General features: G+C 41.5%; 1 protein-coding gene across 3 annotated transcripts in view; it reads left to right on the top strand.

Annotated features, from left to right (window-relative positions):
- Window positions 1-15,162, top strand: part of LOC106568000 (delta-sarcoglycan) — a 338,771-nt gene that overhangs the window by 245,026 nt on the left and 78,583 nt on the right. The window lies entirely within an intron of this gene.

Raw genomic sequence — 15,162 nt, 5'->3', positions numbered from 1 at the left:
ACAATTTGTTTGTTTAGAGTGGAATTTCATTCTATTGATCAAGTTGTGGTTTGTACCAGTAGATAGATTATATTATATAAAAAGGCAGGGGAGAGGAGGAGTGAAAAGAGAGGGAAGTCAGTGTCTCTTTGAAATGGAGATCAAAGACACTAGTGGTCTATCCCTGAGGATTGTACTACAGTGGTGCCCCTGTAGTAGCCGCTGGTTGGGAAAGTATCAGGACATTTCTATACACTTAGTGCTAGTGTCCCTCTGGACTACGCATGGTTAGCTCTGGTCCTCTGTGCCCTGAGTGTCTGCTGGTTTGCTGATTTCTCCTCTGTCGGCACCAGTGGTTTAAAGTACTACTTAAGTAGTTTTGGGGGGTATCTGTACAATACTTTATTATTTATATTTTTTACATATTTTACTTTTACCTCACTACATTCCTGAACAAAATATTGTACTTTTTACATTTTCCCTAAGACCCAAAAGTACTCGTTACATTTAGAATACTTAGCAGGAAAGGAAAATGGTCCAATTCACACATTTATCAAGAGAACATCCCTGGTCATCCCTACTGCCTCTCATCTGGCGGACTCACTAAACACAAATGCTTCATTTGTAAATGATGTCTGAGTGTTGGAGTGTGCCTCTGGCTATTCGTATAAAAAAAAAAGATATCCAGCCAACCTTATGTCATTCTAGTCAAGGTTTTTGGTTATTACTGCACTCTACATTCAGGGTGGTAGTAGATATGACTGCGGTTATTCAAAAAAAAAAAACATGATAGCAGTTATTATTATTTCTCTACCTAATGCTGCACTTTGTCTCAATGCCAAACACTTGCTCTTTGCAGACTTTCTCAGATAGACACTTTTCCCCAATTGATCTGAAGTAAATATCAATACTAGCATTCACAGATCAGAGTGATGTTACTTGTCATTATTTCTTGCCTTGCAGGCCATTCTCTCTCTTTAAGCTCACTGCAGGGGCCCTGAGAAAACAAGATGTGCAGATCATTGACAAATCTACATGTTTTCAAGACAAGGGAAATCTATTTCAGATCTTCTGTCTACCCCCTTTCTCTCCTTCTCCCTCCCTCTGTCTGTGTCTTTCTATCTGATGATGGGATTCACTTTTTGATGACACAGTATTTGTTATTAACATAATAATAATAATAAAATAATATGTGAAAAATAGACATGAATTTATTTTAGACTTAAAAATACTCATCCAATTTAGTTTTAAACAGCCTTGACAATACTGTAGATTCCCAGTGAATGCCCAGGATGCCACTTCTGATGTGGCATAGCCTGAAGGTTATGGTTTTATTATGGGGAGAAAATAACCAAAACATAGAGATCAAAACGTAGACAGGAGATAACTCTGACAACTTGTCCCAGTATATAGGGCTGACTCGCTATCTGTGGGGATGGGAGATAACATTGGGGGAATGCAGGACTATTCAACGTACTACCTCGACGAACTAGTCAAAATGAAAAGCTTTAGAATCTCAGGCATACATTTTTTTTTATTCAATTGACTCTACTCACTCCTACTCATACTATACAGAATAGACTAAAAGCAATTCTACTGTATAGGATGTTTAAAAAAAGAACGTTGCTGTCTGTGACCCGCTTTCTACCATGTGGCGCCACACAATTACCCTTGGGGAACGATGAATACCTAAGCAGTTACACAGATTAAAATTCCTCTACAGAGTCTCTGTTTGGATGGGGATGGTGTATAATAGTGGAAATGCAAGACATCTCCCATGTGAAATCAACATTAGAGCCAGGATAAAGGAGTGCGACAGGCCTGAGTCTAGCTCAACTTGATCAGGGGAGAGATGAAGGATTGCAATTGGTTTCCAATCCCCCAAAGGGGGGGAGGAGAGAGAGAGAAAGACCCTCCCCCATACCTCCTGTACACACCTTGTACTACACCATCCCCCAAAGCACCGCCGCAACAAGTTATATTTTACAGCAAAGGCTGCAGCAGAAGTGAACTCCTTTGTTGGTGACTCTTTCATCCGTGTGTGCACGATTGGCTGGGGAATGCCAGCTGGCTGGTGGCTCCATGGGGAACTCGTGAAGTCTATCATATTTCTTCGTGGGAAAACTCGTTTTAACCTGTCTGAGGGCTCTTATATATTGATTCACTTATGACGTTAAAATACATTTGTTCATTAGGCAGAATATTGTATAAAATGCTCTGCATTCGTTGCCTTCCTTTTAGATAAAGCTCCGCCTTATCTCAGCTCACTGGTCACCATAACAACACCCACCCGTAGCACGCGCTCCAGCAGGTATATCTCACTGGTCATCCCCAAAACCAACACCTTCTTTGGCCGCCTTTCCTTACAGTTCTCTGCACAGCAGTGTTTCTACTTGCACAACATGATCTTCACATCTATCACCCCAGTGTTAATTTGCTAAATTGTAATTACTTCGCTACTATGGCCTATTTATTGCCTTACCTCCTTACTCCATTTGCACACACTGTATATAGATTTTTCTATTGTTATTGACTGTACTTTTGTTTATCCCATGTGTAACTCTGTGTTGTTGTTTTTTGTCACACTGCTTTGCTTTATCTTGGCCAGGTCGCAGTTGTAAATGAGAACTTGTTCTCAACTGGCCTACCTGGTTAAATAAAGGTGAAATAAAATAAAAGACAGAATAAATAAAACAGGGTTGGGGCGAATAACTTAAAAAATCTAATTCATAAGCCTACCAATACATTCATTAATACACAACAAAGTTATTTCAATCTTGTAATAATTAATTTTATTTCAATTTGCTCTATAAAATCTCTTTATCAATATAATAAAACTAGGCCCATTATATTTTCTTGAAAAAACCTAGCCTACTCAAACGCCATAATTGGCTTTAGCAAGGGCTATACAAATTCATTCATTTTCAGCATAATTGTGATGAGTTTTTAGGATAATTATTAGATATTCTGCCCAGCTGTGTGTTGGCAGCACACTAAATATTTCCATAGATTTGAGGAATATTAGTGATCATGTAAAGTCTGTATCAATAGGCTTCCAGTTGTAGTTAAAAAAAAATAATAAGAAAATATAACTGACATGCGCTGCACATAGGAAAGTGTCCAGACAACTATGAGCTGATTGACCAGTTGTCACGTCCTGACCATAGTAAGTTGTTATTTTCTATGGTAGAGTAGGTCAGGGCGTGACAGGGGGTGTTTGTCTGTTTTTGTATTTCTATGTTCAGTTTCTAGTTTTGTAATTCTGTTGGTGTTGTTTGGGTTGATCTCCAATTGGAGGCAGCTGATCCTCGTTACCTCTAATTGGAGGTCATATTTATGTTGCTGTTTGTCCCACCTGTGTTTGTGGGTGATTATCTTTGAGTAGTGTGTTTTCCTCTCTGATTCACGGTTTGTTGTTTTTTGTGTTTCAAGTATTTAGTGTCTTTGCATTTTAGTTTCACAATAAATAAAATATGTGGAACTACGAACACGCTGCATTTTGGTCCGATCCTTCGAACAGCCGTGACACCAGTAGGCTAGTTGTGATCTGATCTAGTCTAATCAATTATCTGAATACAAAACCCATCAACCCCTTATGAACCATCAGCAGGACAAAAGTATTGCTCAGTATATGAGATGGTGCACTATTAACGGCAGCACCACTTTATGAAACGTTCATATTGATATTTTAGTCCATTAAAACTGTTTTCATTGGCACACAAATCCAAAATGATGTACGCGATTGCAAAATCGAATGCTTCTTACAGAAATATATTCCCCCTAACATGCGTGGTTCTTCAGTAGGCTATGCATCATGCGTAGGCGAATGAACCTACAGTTTACTTGTTGGGAGGGCATTTGGTATCCAGCTGTTTAGTTAGGCCTAGTGATATTGTTGACCATCATCAACTGATCCAGGAAATATTTTTCTGATTGACAATCAAGTGACAAACAACTGTTGTGATACACTGTAGCATGCCATGCAAAAACAGCCAGGGCGGGAAAACGGTATTCGGAATAATGTCCAGAATATGTTGATGTCTCATTCATTGCGCAAGTGAAGACTGTTGTGATCCGCGTTGGATCTAATCCAATACCCCTACATTTATGTTGATTATCTGCTATTGTCTGCTTGATTTACAGCTGGGTCTAGAGGATTTAACAGAGAAACAATCAAGGTAATGAGATAATGTTTTCATATGTTTCTATGTGTTGGACAGCAATGTAGGCTACTGTGCACAATTGTGTAGGATAGCCTACCTAGTCTATTTCACGACACCCAACATATTTTCTGTTCTATTGTTCAGGACATTTAATGATAACAAATAGGTAACTTAGTGGGCTTATAAATCAAATCAAATTGTATTGGTCACATACACATGGTTAGCAGATGGTAATGCAAGTGTAGTGAAATGCTTGTGCTTCTAGTTCCGACCGTGCAGTAATATCTAACAAGTAATCTAACAATTTCACAACAACTACCTTATACACACAAGTGTAAAGGAATGAATAAGAATATGTACATATAAATATATGGATGATCGATGGCTGAATGCCATAGGCAAGATGCAGTAGATGATATAGAGTACAGTATATACCTATGAGATGAGTAATGTAGGGTATGTAAACATTATATAAAGTGGCGTTGTTTAAAGTGACTAGTGATACATTTATTACATCCAATTTTTTATTATTAAAGTGGATAGAGATTTGACTCAGTATGTTGGCAACAGCCACTCAATGTTAGTGATGGCTGTTTAACAGTCTGATGGCCTTGAGATAGAAGCTGTTTTCCAGTCTCTCGGTCCCAGCTTTGATGCACCTGTACTGACATAGCCTTCTGGCGGGGTGAACAGGCAGTGGCTCGGGTGGTTGTTGTCCTTGATGATCTTTTTGGCTTTCCTGTGACATCGGGTGGTGTAGGTGTCCTGGAGGGCAGGTACTTTGCCCCCGGTGATGTGTTGTGCAGACCTCACTACCCTCTGGAGAGCCTTACGGTTGTGGGCGGAGCAGTTGCCGTACCAGGCGGTGATACAGCCCGACAGGATGCTCTCAATTGTGCATCTGTAAAAGTTTGTGAGTGTTTTCAGTGACAAGCCAAATTTCTTCAGCCTCCTGAGGTTGAAGAGGCGCTGTTGCGCCTTCTTCACCACGCTGTCAGTGTGGGTGGACAATTTCAGTTTGTCCGTGATGTGTACACTGAGGAACTTAGAACTTTCCACCTTCTCCACTACTGTCCCGTCGATGTGGATAGAGTGGTGCTCCCTCTGCTGTTTCCTGAAGTCCACGATCATCTCCTTTGTTTTGTTGACGTTGACTGTGAGGTTATTTTCCTGACACCACACTCCGAGGGCCCTCACCTCCTCCCTGTAGGCCGTCTCGTCGTTGTTGGTAATCAAGCCTACCACTGTAGTGTCGTCTGCAGGGACTCCGATCCCTTTAATCATAGAGGCTATTGTTACAATGTTTCAATTTCTTTTGTCATATTTCCATTTATTTTGTCTAGTTTCTATTTATTTTGTCATGTGACAGTCTATTTTGAATTGAAACGGACAAAATGTCGGCCTTTTACCAGATCCCAAAATCTTTGCATGAACTGTTTACTTTCATAAATTCGGAAGCCTATGCTAAAAAATATACTATAATATTTTGCCCATATTAACAAATGTATTTTAGGCCATAGCCTAAAGAACAGCTACATGATTTAATGAAAAGCAGCAAATAAACACAGCATTATTTCACATTCTTTAATAAAAGACTCAGAAACAGGCAATAGGCTACAGCTTGCTTCACAGTATTCCTGCCAAATAGGCCTACAAGGAAACTCGATGTATCTCAACAACGTAGTAGAGCAGCGTAGTACATTCCACGCAAAAAAAATTGATTGACAAAAATACACGTAAGCCCCACCACTCTCTTCTACACAGCTCTAGTTAATCATAGGTAGCTTTATACAGGTCACCTCCAATCAATTAAAATGTTATCTCTAGAGCTACAGGGCCATGTTCGAGTCCGGAGGGAGCATACATTGTCATTGACACATCCCTGCTAAAATAGACAGGACAATCTATACTGCACTATTGGCAATAGCTTTCATAACTGGGTCCAAGGACAGTGCAAAATATCATAGCTCAATAGAAACATACAGCGGAATGTTGTGTAAAATATCTCAAGAAAATTGCCTGTTTTTCAGTGTTGGACAGAGGATGACAAAGGGAGAATACTTTTTTTGACTGGGGGGAGGCACCATAGCAGTCATATTGAAAAGGAGCACAGAGAGTGAATAAGAGGCTTGCCTTTGTCCAGTCTCTCTGCAGTAGGGGAGTAAAAAGCCTTCCCCACTCTGCTGTGGCAGAATCTATTAAGACCTTGAAGCCAGCACTTCCCTTTGATGTTGTGCCTTGAAAACAAGGCTATTCAATCTCCCTGCTCAGAGTCAATAAAGCCCTGGTGTCGTAAATTTGTACATGCAGGTTTTTATGGAATCCTGATCTAGTGGCATGGATCTGGGGGAGATGCTAGGAGGCTACAAAAAATACCTAATTTTAAGTGTCTCGGTGTGCAAACAGAGAGTGACGGGGAATGCTGCAGAGGCACTTTAGTTTTTGCGGTCGTCTTGGATGGAAACAAAGTTTGCAGTTGGTGGTGGTGGACAGTCAACTTTCCTCTGCTTGAGCGGTTCGGTCAGGTCAATTCCAGGACATTGCGTTTCATCATCAGCCCAGTCAATCAACGCCCAAACTTTGTCTCTTCAATTCGGAGAGAGCACAGTCGCAAAGTCAGGGCTTGAGCGTGACAATCACTGCCTCTTCCTAGAAGCTCTCTCAGCCTCCCTCATATCCACCTGAAAAAAATAATAACTGTTTACAATTAGCGGTGAGAGATGAGATATTAAGAGGTGATAATTGCACTTTTTGGTCTTGTATCCCGAGCCATCCATTATAGCTCTGCAACGGTAGGGGAGCGGGCTCTAGTGTGTTCTGGCACAGCAGTTTGTCTATTCACATATCAATCACTGTCATGGCACATCTTGATTCAGCACACCTATAGGCGGCTCATGGTTGTGTTGTACAGACCAAATGAATATGAAGTTAATAGGAAATCTATAGCAGCTGACTGACAGTGAATCCCCCTCTCTTAAATCAGGGTCAAACTCAGATGGAGTGGTGTGCACACTTTGCCAGGTTAATTCAATGGGACAGATATCCTCTCTCATTCCTCTCTTTTTCTTTGTCTGTGTCTCGCTCCTCTTCTTCTTTCCCATCTCACTTTCTTTCCCTCTCTATTGTCTGTCTCCATCATCTCTTTCCCTCTCTCTCCATCTCCCTCTTTCTCTATCTGCTCCTTTATTTCTTTCCCTCTCACTCTCTCTTACTCTCCTCCTCAAAGCCAACATACTTTGATGGATGATGTGGTATTGGCTTCTCTTTGCTTTGAAGGCCTCGATCAGTAGATGTGGTTTTTGGATGCTGCGTAGAGCAATCTGAAAGGCAATTCCACTATATATTGTATATGTATGTACAGTTGAAGTCGGACGTTTACATACACCTTACCCAAATACATTTAAACTCAGTTTCACAATTCCTGACATTTAATCCTAGTAAAAATTCCCTGCCTTAGGTCAGTTAGGATCACCACTTTATTTTAAGAATGTGAAATGTCAGAATAATAGTAGAGAGAATGATTTATTTCAGAATTTATTTCACATTCCCAGTGGGTCAGAAGTTTACATACACTCAATTGGTATTTGGTAGCATTGACTTTAAATTGTTTAACTTGGGTCAAACGTTTTGGGTAGCCTTCCACAAGCTTCCCACAATAAGTTGGGTGAATTTTGTCCCATTCCTCCTGACAGAGCTGGTGTAACTGAGTGAAGTTTGTAGGCCTCCTTGCTCGCACATGCTTTTTCAGTTCTGCCCACAAATTTTCTATAGGTTTGAGGTCAGGGCTTTGTGATGGCCACTCCAATACCTTGACTTCATTGTCCTTAAGCCATTTTTCCACAACTTTGGAAGTATGCTTGGGGTCATTGTCCATTTGGAAGACCAATTTCCGAGCAATCTTTAACTTCCTGTCAGGGATTTCGTCTTCGTCAGACGATATGGCGAAATCATTGTCGGAAAAGGAGGACCAATATGCAGCAGGACTGGGTTTGTTCATTTTGAACATTTATTAACTCAAAATGATTACCAAAAACAACAAAACAAACTCACGATATACTGACAGTCTTCTCAGGCTCATACATGCTAGACAAAGAACAATCTCCCACAAATGACAAACACACCCTAATATATGGGACTCTCAATCAAAGGCAAAGAGAAAACACCTGCCTTCAATTGAGAGTCCCAACCCCACTCAATCAACCACAGAAACACACTCACCAGACTCCACATAGAAATACATAAACATAGACCATAAACCAAAAACCCGGAAATACTAAATCAAACCCCCTTTTTCCAAAACACCACCCCGAACCACATAAAACAAATACCCTCTGCCACGTCCTGACCAAACTACAATGACAATTAACCCTTATACTGGCCAGGACGTGACACTTCCTCACTGATGTCTTGAGATGTTGCTTCAATATATCCACATACATTTCCTTCCTCATGACGCAATCTATTTTGTGAAGTGCACCAGTCCCTCCTGCAGCAAAGCACCCCCAAAACATGATGCTGCCACCCCCGTGCTTGAAGGTTGAGATGGTGTTCTTCGGCTTGCAAGCCTCCCCCTTTTTCCTCCAAACATAACAATGGTTATTATGGCCAAAACAGTTCCATTTGTGTTTCATCAGACCAGAGGACATTTTTCCAAAAAGTGCAATCTTTGCCCCCATGTGCAGTTGCAAACCGTAGTCTGGCTTTTTTATGGTGGTTTTGGAGCAGTGGCTTCTTTCTTCCTAGTTGAGCAGCCTTTCAGGTTATGTCGATATAGGACTTGTTTTACTGTGGATATAGATACTTTTGTACCCATTTCCTCCAGCATCTTCACAGGGTCCTTTGCTGTTGTTCTGGGATTGATTTGCACTTCTCACCCCAAAGTACGTTCATCTCTAGGAGACAGAATGTACATTTACATTTTACATTTAAGTCATTTAGCAGACGCTCTTATCCAGAGCGACTTACAAATTGGTGCATTCACCTTATAATATCCAGTGGAACAACCACTTACAATAGTGCATCTAAGTCTTTTAAATGCGGGGGGGGGGGGGGGGGGTTAGAAGGATTACTTTATCCTATTCCTTGAAGAGGTGGGGTTTCAGGTGTCTCCGAAGGTGGTGATTGACTCCGCTGTCCTGGCGTCGTGAGGGAGCTTGTTCCACCATTGGGGTGCCAGAGCAGCGAACAGTTTTGACTGGGCTGAGCGGGAACTGTGCTTCCTCAGATGTAGGGAGACGAGCAGGCCAGAGGTGGATGAACGCAGTGCCCTTGTTTGGGTGTAGGGCCTGATCAGAGCCTGAAGGTACGGAGGTGCCGTTCCCCTCACAGCTCCGTAGGCAAGCACCATGGTCTTGTAGTGGATGCGAGCTTCAACTGGAAGCCAGTGGAGAGAGCGGAGGAGCGGGGTGACGTGAGAGAACTTGGGAAGGTTGAACACCAGACGGGCTGCGGCGTTCTGGATGAGTTGTAGGGGTTTAATGGCACAGGCAGGGAGCCCAGCCAACAGCGAGTTGCAGTAATCCAGGCGGGAGATGACAAGTGCCTGGATTAGGACCTGCGCCGCTTCCTGTGTGAGGCAGGGTCGTACTCTGCGAATGTTGTAGAGCATGAACCTACAGGATCGGGTCACCGCCTTGATGTTAGTGGAGAACGACAGGGTGTTGTCCAGGGTCACTCCAAGGTTCTTAGCACTCTGGGAGGAGGACACAAGGGAGTTGTCAACTGTGATGGCGAGATCATGGAACGGGCAGTCCTTCCCCGGGAGGAAGAGCAGCTCCGTCTTGCCGAGGTTCAGCTTGAGGTGGTGATCCGTCATCCACACTGATATGTCTGCCAGACATGCAGAGATGCGATTCGCCACCTGGTTGTCAGAAGGGGGAAAGAATGTGTTTCCTTCCTGAACGGTATGATGGCTGCGTGGTCCCATGGTGTTTATACTTGCATACTATTGTTTGTACAGATGAACGTGGTACCTTCAGTCGTTTGGAAATTGCTCCCAAGGATGAACCAGACTTTTGGAGGTCTACAATTTCTTTTCTGAGGTCTTGGCTGATTTCTTTTGATTTTCCTGTGATGTCAAGCAAAGAGGCACTGAGTTTGAAGGTAGGCCTTGAAATACATCTACAGGTACACCTCCAATTGACTCAAATGATGTCAATTAGCCTATCAGAAGCTTCTAAAGCCATGACATCATTTTCTGGAATTTTCCAAGCTGTTTAAAGGCACAGTCAACTTAGTGTATGTAAACTTCTGACCCACTGGAATTGTGATACAGTGAATTATAAGTAAAATAATCTGTCTGTAAACAACTGTTGGAAAAATGACTTGTGTCATGTCCTAACCGACTTGCCAAAACTATAGTTTGTTAACCTCTATGGGCTAGGTGGGACGCTAGCGTGCCACCCGTGGTGCACTCCATCAACAGCAGGTGCATTTCAAGAGCGGCAAATTTGAATCCAAATAAATGTCAAAATTCAAATTTTTCAAACATACAACTATTTTACACCCTTTGAAAGATAAACATCTCCTTAATCTAACCACGTTTTACGATTTCAAAAAGGTTTTACGGCGAAAGCATAAATTTAGAGTATGTTAGGACAGTACATTTACAAGAGTTGTGTGTAATGTTTTGTCAATTCAAAGACAGGGTCACCAAAACCATAAAACCAGCTAAAATGATGCACTAACCTTTTACAATCTCCATCAGATGACACTCCTAGGACATTATGTTAGACAATGCATGCATTTTTAGTTCTATCAAGTTCATATTTATATCCAAAAACAGCGTTTTACTATGGCATTGATGTTGAGGAAATCGTTTCCCTCCAATAACCGGCAGTCAAGTCAGCGTCACAAATTAAATAATTAAAATTAGAAAACATTGGTAAAATATTATATTGTCATTTAAAGAATTATAGATTTACATCTCTTGAACGCAATCAACTTGCCAGATTTAAAAATAACCTTACTGGGAAATCACACTTTGCAATAATCTGAGCACTGCGCCCAGAAAAATACGCGTTGCGATACAGACTAGACGTCATGTTGGGGAGATCTAAAATCGAAAATACTATGTAAATAATCCATTACCTTTGATTCTCTTCATCAGATGTCACTTCCAGGTATCACAGGTCCATAACGAATGTAGTTTTGTTCAAAAAAGCTCATCATTTATGTCCAAAAATCTCCGTCTTGTTAGCACATGATCTAAGCCAGCCGGACTTCTCGTCATGAACGAGGGGAAAAAATATATTTACGTTCGTTCAAACATGTCAAACGTTGTATAGCATAAATCATTAGGGCCTTTTTTAACCAGAACATGAATAATATTCAAGGTGGACGAATGCATACTCTTTTATAACGTATTGGAACGAGGGTACCCAACATGAACTTGCGCGCCAGGTGTCTAATGGGACATCATCGTTCCATGGCTCTTGTTCGGTCAGATCTCCCTCCAGAAGACTCAAAACACTTTGTAAAGGCTGGTGACATCTAGTGGAAGCAATAGGAAGTGCCAAAATATTCCTCAGCCCCTGTGTTTTTCAATGGGATAGGTTTAAAGGTAATACAACACATCAGGTATCCACTTCCTGTCAGAAAATGTCTCAGGGTTTTGCCTGCCAAATGAGTTCTGTTATACTCACAGACACCATTCAAACAGTTTTAGAAACTTTAGAGTGTTTTCTATCCATATATAATAAGTATATGCATATTCTAGTTACTGGGTAGGATTAGTAACCAGATTAAATCGGGTACATTTTTTTTATCCAGACGTGCAAATGCTGCCCCCTAGCCCTAACAGGTTAACAAGAAATTTGTGGTGGTTGAAAAATGAGTTTTAATGACTCCAAACTGAGTGTATGTAAACTTCCGACTATATATATATATATATATATATATATATATATATATATATATAGCTACATGACCACAGCAGAATCACTTGTGGAGTAAGTGGAATCGTCTGCAAGATGGGCTGTGGTGTTGTAATTTGAAACCAGAGGGTTGAAACTTTTTATCAGTGCATTGTCAAAATGTATTACTGAGGACTTAGAGCTGAAGTAGCAAGCAAAGCGACTAGGGTGGCAAAGGAGCCTTGAAAGAGCACCCAATGTTCTGAGCTAGACATGTCTGTTTTGTCATTTATTTATATATTTTTTCACTTCAGGACAAGTTGTAGTGACAGAAGGCATTTGAAGTGGAAAAAAACGGCTGTCATTTCAAATGCAAAAATCATATCTACACATGCTTCAGGATCACATAATTCCCACATTTTCACCTATAGCATATGGCTTATTGTTTGTTTTCATGTCCTGTGATCTGCAATTGATCATTATATCCTTCATTCAGGGATTAAAATTGTAAACTGCTGGAAGGGGTGTTGTAATTTAAACTATGGTAATCCTTAAGTATGATCACATCGTATATCCTGATAGATTGTAATGTATTAGACTTTATGAATTATGGCTGGGCTGTATGCTGAGGAATGTAATCCCATTCTATAAATAGTTACATCTATTTCCACTATAGCAACAACCTACTGTTTTACCGGACAATATGAACTAGGCCTAAAGCTCATCTGTTCTTTTTCGTCAGTCTTCTTCTTACATCTCACCAATTATATCCACTGATGTGTTACACTTACTTTACATGATCCAGTAGAATAGTGTTTTGGCAATTGAATAATTGCAATGACTCAGTCGGGGAAGGAATGTTTGCTAATAATTTAAACTCAAATTAGCGATTGTGTACTGTCATGCAGAGACTGCAAGGAAAAGTACTGTCTCTCCTAGTACAATACATGATTTTATGATTTTTACGAGGATCCTAATAAATACATCCTGTGCAGTGACTACAGCATATAGAAAAAGCTAACTAATAATTTTCTCTGTTAGTCATAAAGATGTTTAAATCATCTCACTTTATTTGTTCTTGCCTCAAGTGATGAGGGAATAAGTTACATGTTGATGCTGTCATTTGATAATAGCTCTGAGGTCCCTCAATATTGACATTATGAATCATAGTGATTTCAAGGTGTCCCACACTTTCTCTCTGGTTGTGGAGTGAGTCTGTGTGTGTGTGTGTGTGTGTGTGTGTGTGTGTGTGTGTGTGTGTGTGTGTGTGTGTGTGTGTGTGTGTGTGTGTGTGTGTGTGTGTGTGTGTGTGTGTGTGTGTGTGTGTGTGTGTGTACGCCATCTGTGTGTGTTTGTGTGCACATCTGTGTGTGTGTATGTGTGAGCACACGCACTTGCATTCTCACGTCTCAAAGCGTCCTTTGTCCCAGACACTGCCCCATCACCTTGTGTCTCCTGCCCAGCCCACTACGCCTGGCACAGCTTGACAGCTTGGTTCTGTTCAGCAGGTAGGTCACCTGTACTGATGCCTGTGCATTCATTAGCTAACAGGAGCGAACAACCTCCTGACTCTCATGCAAATGTGTGCTGCTGCTGCGTCGTCGTCTCCTTTTGTCAGCGTGGCAGATAAGATCTGGTGGCTTGGCGGAGAGGACCCTTAACAGCTGTCGACAAGGAGCAGTGTTGTTTTGGCTGTGTGCTTCGCTCCCGCTGGCTCACCGCCATTCCTCAGTTACATCAAGAGATGGAATCTATATCTTAGCCAGGGACACTGTCACACACACACTGACACAGGCAGACCGGCACCCACACAAATGCAGGCAGGCACGCATGTACACATGCACACACACACACACACACACACACACACACACACACACACACACCACACACACACAGTACACGTGCAAGCTACACACAAGCCACACATGTTCCATTCCACATTCTTGGGTCCACAATAAATATCAAACTCCCAGAGCAGTGACATTCGTGCCAAGATGTGTTGAGTGGAAATCAATTTACTCCTTGATGCTGCATAAACTGTGGCATGCGAGTGAAGGTTTGTTGATTCCCGACGGACCGGAGCGATGTGGAGCGGGGAGAGGAGAGTAGAGGAAAATAGAGAAAAACAGAGAAGAGAGGAGAAGACACACCTGAGTGTGCTGGTGCTCCTCTGTCAATGAGTGCCTATCTGCATTATTCATGACATGCCTCCTGCTTGTTCTCCCCGCACCACCCCCCACCATACTGCTCACTCAGAGAGAGAGAGGGAGTAGGGAGAGAGGGAGTAGGTCGAGAGAGAGCGAGCAAACACTGGCTGTTGCATTCCTATATCCAAATACGTGTGTGTGTGGGAGGTAAGAGATTATGGCTATCTCACCTCGAATTGTCCAGGATATTAGGTTTTGATACCTTACAACTGTTTTGTCCAAAAACATTCCAGGAATAGTCCAGCACCGGTTTCAAAACCCCAGGGTACATTGCCAGAAAGTTTCTCAAAGATGAAAAAGTCTCCCTTTTCATAATGGTGAAGTTTTTTCCCACTGGGACGAAAAATTGATCAACGTTGCTTCCATATCATTTCAACAACAAAACATCTATGTGATAATGTTGAGTCAACGTGGAAAACTGATTGGATTTGAAAAAAGTTATCAACATAAGGGAACTGGCTGTTTATCACCCAACTTTTAACCTAAATCCAATGACATGGTGATATTTGTTATTGATTTCACATTGAATTCACATTAGTTGACAACTGAACCAAATGTAAATCAAAACTAGACGTTGAAATTACATCTTTACCCAGTGGGTTGTTAGCTGTGTTACTCTCATGTTACGCTCTTTTGGGAGAGGTGCAAGGCTCACAAAATCGGTGGAATTCCTAGAATTCGAGTTTCCTACAGTACTCAGAGATCTGTGCATTTATACACAGTGCCACAGCATGTCTCAGATGCTCAAACTCTGGGGATGTGAGTTTCTGTAACAGAGGGAGAGATGAAGAGGATGAACAAGTGACTATTTCAACTATTGTGCGTCTTCAGTGATGGTTCAGATAGCTTCTGAAATGGAAGAGCTGTGGGGGTAACGAGTGAATAATATTACAGCAAAAGCAGGACAGAGTGACTCTGAATCTTTGATGTAAATCAATGGCTGAATCTGATGAGGAA

This window comes from Salmo salar, chromosome 13 (genome assembly GCF_965601325.2).
Source record: "Salmo salar chromosome 13, fSalSal1, whole genome shotgun sequence".
Taxonomy (NCBI): Eukaryota; Metazoa; Chordata; class Actinopteri; order Salmoniformes; family Salmonidae; genus Salmo; species Salmo salar.
The sequence above is the reverse complement of the archived record's forward strand: the minus strand, read 5'-3'. Positions and strand labels throughout refer to the sequence as shown.